The 6,536-nt window shown below is 38.9% G+C and overlaps 1 long non-coding RNA gene across 2 annotated transcripts; it reads right to left on the reverse strand.

Moving 5' to 3' along the window:
- Nucleotides 1–373: 373 nt before the first annotated feature.
- On the reverse strand, nt 374–2,178 carry LOC135161286 (uncharacterized). 2 transcript variants are annotated; one of them, XR_010298757.1, is made up of 5 exons: nt 1,813–2,178; nt 1,511–1,729; nt 1,057–1,389; nt 855–965; nt 374–548 (listed from the first exon to the last, which is right to left on the reverse strand). It is a non-coding gene; the product is annotated as an uncharacterized LOC135161286 (long non-coding RNA). The 2 variants fall into 2 exon arrangements; XR_010298756.1 differs by having other exon boundaries at nt 1,511–2,178.
- Nucleotides 2,179–6,536: the final 4,358 nt, after the last annotated feature.

Here is a 6,536-nt window from a genome sequence, read left to right on the forward strand (position 1 = left end):
CGTCAGTATAACATGACATTTCACATTCATTTTGATGTTTAAAACCTCGTAACGCCACTAGAGGTGAAGATACGGGAATGAAACAAAAATCGTTTGAAAGCTGATCTCATAAGCTTTGAAATGGGATAGTGCATGTATTCATTAACCGAAAGTATCTAGGGCTAGGAGGGCTAAAAGTGTCAGTTCACTGGGTAACATCGATTTTTTAAAATAAGTATCATTGAGATTTACGAAGAGATCAGGTGTTTTGAATCCTTCGTAGAGGAAGTTACGAATTGACGATTTTTGAAATTTCTTTGAATTTCAAAAACTATCTTTATTCTTGTTAATATCAACGTACTGACAACCTTAAGATCATTGTCATACCCTAATATTTTCATTCACATTTTCACATTACCCTAATCCTCCTCAACGTTCCTGTTATATTGGTTAATTGAAATTAGCTCCGATCCGTCTTTGTCCTGGAAATTCGCAACCATCTTAGACCCTTCGATGCAAGTCCCAAAACCTCCCCATGCAGATCCTGAGGTGCATCGAACTGACAACTTCTGTAATTTTAAGTTTACTTTTAATTGGGCACTTTAGCCTCAACTACCTAGGTCATCTAAGCTGCGAAATTCGCTTACAAAACAGTAGTTGAAAAACTAGTGTTTCTCAAATAAAATATTAGTTTAATCATAAGAATAAATTTGTGTTCAGGCCGTTATTTATTGAGAATTCAATAATTATTATAAAGGACCGCAAAAATATCTGATGCTAATGGGTGATTGGAATTAAAGGATTTCATCCATCTGCCACGATATTGAATTTTCATTGGTAATGATGCGCTCAATGAGAAACAAAATGAAAATCACCCAGTGGATGAACCTAACTCGGTGCAGATACTCCCCTTCGACTTCAAGCGCACACATGCGCGTGCACCGTTGGCATTAAGACGCGCACCACTGGGCTCCACGGCAAACCTTCTGGAAATGGGAAGACAAAGACAGATTGAGTAGAGGTGAGTAGGTTGTTCTTACACAAATAAAACAGCACTTAGTACAGTCGAGTACTTACCTCTTCTCTACGACAACACAGACAATGGGAATATGACATCTGCCTTAGCTCCTCCTTCCTCTCTTACAACCAACGTTCATCTCTATCTATCCAGCGACAGGTAACGATGCGATACGAAACTCGTATGTAAATCCACAGGAAGATATAACTGCATTGCTAGTGGTGACGACAGACGGACGAGTTTCTCGGCGGTATGCGATGCTTCACTATGAGTCAAATGGCGATTTCTAGTTCTGAATTGTCATTCTAAATGGTAGGACATTACAATGCAGAAGCTATCAACAAAATTCCTCCTCATCTGGGCCATCATGTGCCCACATGTGCCGTTATTTCCTATGCGGGAATAAAAAATATAACTTTTTCAATGCTCAATTTACTCGCTTTCAGCTAAAGTTTTACTCCAACAATTTTGGTGTAGGAAAAAATGTGATAGCGACAAATATCTCATCTTTACATCAAACCGTTGTTGGGCCCAAGATTTGTATAATTGCGTTGTCGTTTAATATGTGGACGTACATTGCCAGCGAAGCGATGAAATATGAACAATCAATTTGTTATTTAAGAGATTCCTAAATCTGTATGGATCAGAGCTGAATTGGACTTCGACGGATCCGAAAGTCGTAAACTCTTTGTAATCGGTCAGATGACACAGCTGTGATAACCATGTACTAAACTGTAGGATCGGTAAGGTGGGCAAGAAATAAATGAGAAAAAGTCTATTACAAAAAAGAACTATAATTATGATAAAACATTAACTTGGTATAAAGATGTTGATTGAAAGTAAAAATATGCCACGATTAAAATAAGTGTTCTCTTCGAAAACCCAAAACGAACTGAGTGTCCACTCTTACAAATTTTCACTCATTCTCATCCATAGTTCCCCCTCTTCACTGCACTAAAACAAATCATCCATTGTTTAGCGGTCCGCACACTGTCTCCACTGGACCTCACACAAAAGCCCCAAAAAAGGCCTGCAAGCCATAAATCCATCACTCAGTAATACTAAACATTCCACGCTAAATTATTATCGCTAGAAAAACCATAAAAGACACAAAATAAACATATAGGCTAAATTCTACAGTTAACAACGAACTTATTCACGTAACAGAAAATCTTTGTCTTAATTTCTAAGAGTCTTTTGTAATATCTAAAGTTATTGTTCCGTTTGTCAAAAAGTCTTAAAACCCACAAAACTATGTTATTTAAATATCGATAAATTATTAGTATTTATCCCTTTAAGTCTAGAACCAGAATAATCATAAGAATAAGAGTTGAATTCTTGAATATTTTCAGCAGTTAAGAAAAATGCAAGAGTTGTATAAGAATTGGGGAAATATCGGTTTCAATCAGTTTTTCTCAACTGTTGCAAGTTGAAAGAGTCGAGAGTTGCCATTTTTGCATTAATTAGCATTGTTTATTAATGTCGACGAGGGGGTGGCTACCGTTTTCTCTGAACTCTTGACTGATGTTGCGGTACCAGATTTTGTTGATGGTTCAAGCATTGGGAATGATTCATTTGTGTTGGCAGCTAATCAGATTTTCCTCTAACCCACATTGCTGTATCGCTCGGGGGTCGAAGCGATTTGCAATCACCGACTGATTATAATATATGATAGACATTTCTATTCACTGAAGTTAATTTAGTACATATGGTTGCGTTGATCCCTTGTAAAATGGGTACTAAAAATATTCTCAAGTCCTCCACAGGCCACTACGGGGCATCTTCGGGTATATATTGGCTGGAAATGAAGGAAGAGAGCGCCGAGGGCGGATTCGGCCTCGACCACCCTGTGCAAAACTGCCTGTACAGCTCATCTATATAACTTGTATAACAAAACAAAAAGCTGGGGCGCGCGTAACACGATATGAAATGCACGAGTTTGGACGTTTTGGCATCTCGACAAGCCGACAATCAACTCATCGAGGCGTGCGGATGCATTTTTATTATATATTATAGACTGCCCGATACCTTCCAACATATCGTACGTCACTCACAATGTCAGTCGCTAACGTACCGTCTCGAACGTACTTTCATAAACGTACCGGGTGCTGTCTGAGAACAATCTTTGTGTTGAATTTTTTTTTAAGGTTTTGGCTAAGAAAGGGAATCAGTTGGGAAAGGGTGATTGGGGCTGGATCTATCAGGGTTATAATCACCCGTAGAACCCAATCTAAGAATACTGAATACAAAGAAATGAGAGACATGAGTCAAGCAGGAAAAACTTGATTCAAGCTGACCTACTGGCCCAACCACAACGAGTTTTCAACGTGAATCAATTCGTTCGCTTCGATTTCAATTGAGTAAATAATCACTTGACACCTATTTGTGCAAAACCATCCAACTTCTAACTCCCACACGGAGAGGAAGATTCAGTAAAAATAACGTATCTTTCCTGTAATTCCGGAGCTAAGAGCGGTGGTCGTAATTTTTACGGAACTCTCACTGAACTCTTCCTCAACATTCCATAATTTTTCTTCGAACCGTTTGTTAAAAAGTACCATATTGTTACGTAAAATTTCTCAAACAATTTCGGAATCAATTAGCAAGCTGCGAGTGCCATAATTTCTGGTGAATATTTTACTCCGTCCGTTAAACCGGAAATCAGAATTAGCGTTACCACAGTTATATCACCTGAAACGAGTCGAAAATCCATCGAAATTAACTCCAGCTCCATGTGAATGATGAATCTTTTTTTTTTTAGTGCACCCGGTAGAAAGTTCGAATAAGCTCTCCTCCTCGTCTCAGCTATACACATAATTACAATCTGATAGAGTCCGTCGTCCGTAGCTTGAGTGGGTTGATTCGCTTTCGCATACTTGTTCTTGTTTGAAATACGTCAAAGGTGTATTCCCTCGGTGGTAGGACGTGCCGATCTCGAAGGGCCTAGAGGCCCCTCGGGATCCCCCCCCGCCGGAGTAGCCAATCGCCGCGGACCCCTTCGGTCAGCGATGCGCAACGAAAAGCTGAAGAATCATGCGGTCACTCGTGGCGCCGATACTTCGATCCTGTTCCTGATGGGGACCGGCAAGATGGCCGATGAATATTCGATTTTTTGGGGCGGATCAGTTGGTCCCCGGGTAGGGTTACCATTTGTCGGTGTTTCGGGAAATATCTTATTGATTTTCAATTGTCATACTCAATCAAATGAAGTCGATACCGCGAATGATTGAAGTTTTGGGAGTGACGTCGGTGATATTTCATTGAGACTTCGCTGTAATGCACCTTACATTAAGGGGCCAAAAGAATTTTCGGGAAAAATAGGACGCCGGGACGGTTTCATGAATTAGACGGAAAGAAGTATCGAATTCAGGGATGAGAGATAGATGACAACGATTGAAATTGGGGGATTGAATAATAGCGGAGATTGATAATGCTCATGTAACAATTACTCAAGCAACACCTGCCGAAAAATCGGTTAATATATTCGTGGAGAACACCTGCTTCCTGCGCATCACGAAGAGGCTCAGTGATTGTGGTTAATAATTGTAAATCCGGTGCGGGATACCCATTCAGGTTATTTGTTGAATCTGTAATAGCTATATAATAATTTAAGTACAATATCAGTACACATATCATATTTATCATGAATGTATATTTCCGTGGATGAATTTTTCAATTTTCAACGAGAAATAGAATTGTTCAACTTAATAATTCTGAAAATATTATGGTAAAGAAAATAATAATAACTTATTGGATGATAGAGCGAATCACGAGATGAGAATCAAAAATTAATGGTTTAAGGATAAAAGTGATTTGTTTGGTCAGCACATAATGGTTGTCTACTTTTGACTAAATGTTGGCAAGTTGTCAGGCAACTGAAGGTTTATGTAGATTTCTTTCAAATTTTCTAAAAGTGAATATAGATGTGCTCAAGTAGAAGAATGAAAAGAGGTAAATTTGAAAAACGAAGGAAAAAAATGAAATGCGTGACTTCTTTGGAATTAAATTCTGAATACTAGAAAATCAACAAGTAAAAATCTATTCCGCATTAATTGGAATGAGAGATGCGAAAAGACAATTTTAGTTTTGAAACGTGTATAATGAAAAAAAAAGTTGGCAGCATTTGACGGGAACAGTCACTGAAATTTTCAGATTTTTTGAAAAGTTAAGAAATATCTTAATTTCAAGGAGAAACTCATTTCTTCTTGAAAAATTGGGACAGCAACAGAAAACTGCCCTTGAAATACTACATGAATCCTCACAAAAATGCAGGATTAATATTTAAAAGGAGGAAAAAGAAATCGAACTGTGTAAACAATGTACATGATATTTTAAGAAACAAACTGATAGTGTCAATCAATCATGTAGATTTACGCACTTTAAATAAACACAAAAAAAACAGAAAAGAGAAGGGACCTGTGACATCCATCTCAAATACCTTATCATGTTTCCTATATTCATCTCGAATCAGAATAGAGCATTAGAAATCTCACAATCTCGATTCCCATCATTAAAAAAAAATTTCCGAGCTCTTCTGCTGTTCACCATAAGACGGCTGAAGGAGTTAACCACGCTGTACGCTAATTACCCTCAGCCATCGACATCTTTGCCCAACGATTCCTTCCCGTTCAATATCATCCATCATCTAGAATAAAACTTCATCAAACAATCCGTAATATCTATTCCCCTCAGCACTCTCCAGATTTATTTATTATTTCTGGCATTGAACCGGAGTAGTCCCATAAATCATCGAATTCACCGTCGCAGTTCCATAAACCCCTCTCCCACGCCCATAATATTCACCTCCGATTGAACCCCCTTTTCAATACCCCTTCACCATTCTCCTCTCGACAAAAAAAACGATAAGCATCTTACCTCGACGTATTCAATTCCGAAAGACGCCGAACCTCGAAGAAAAACGAGGAGATCGAGAGCGAATATAAGTCCAATTTTACCAACTGGAAAAGCCCTTTGTGTCCCTACACGTCACACTCGACTGACTTTATAGGTCGACATCGATTTTGCGTCTCGATGATACAAAATGCACTCATACAATCCCCACCAAAAGTATTCCCCTCCCCGCCGAGTGGTTTCATCCACACTTTTTTCCTCCTTTTCATTCTCACCTTTCTGTCTCCTCGAGGGCGAGTGCAGACGTGACGATCTCGCTGTTGACGGCTCCGGCTGGATGACATTGAAAAGAGAATAAATAAATTTAAAAAAATATATAAAAAAGTCTTTCGAATTGACGGAGGCGATCACCTGTCGACTCGATTCACGCAACCGAGTCGATAAGACGGATGACTATTGTCGTTCGCGTCCGGTTGCATTATTGATATGTATATATATATATGTGTGTGTATCTATGTATATGTATATCTTCACCTCTTCAAGTGCCCCTCTCAAACTTATATTTATTCATTAACAATTACCGCGCTCAACGGGTGCGAGTTATCGAGACCAACGACAGTTGTGATCTCAGATAGTGAGTCGAGGGGCTACTCAGTCCCAAATTGACTGACACCACAACTTCATTTTC

Source organism: Diachasmimorpha longicaudata, chromosome 4 (genome assembly GCF_034640455.1).
Source record: "Diachasmimorpha longicaudata isolate KC_UGA_2023 chromosome 4, iyDiaLong2, whole genome shotgun sequence".
Lineage (NCBI taxonomy): Eukaryota > Metazoa > Arthropoda > Insecta > Hymenoptera > Braconidae > Diachasmimorpha > Diachasmimorpha longicaudata.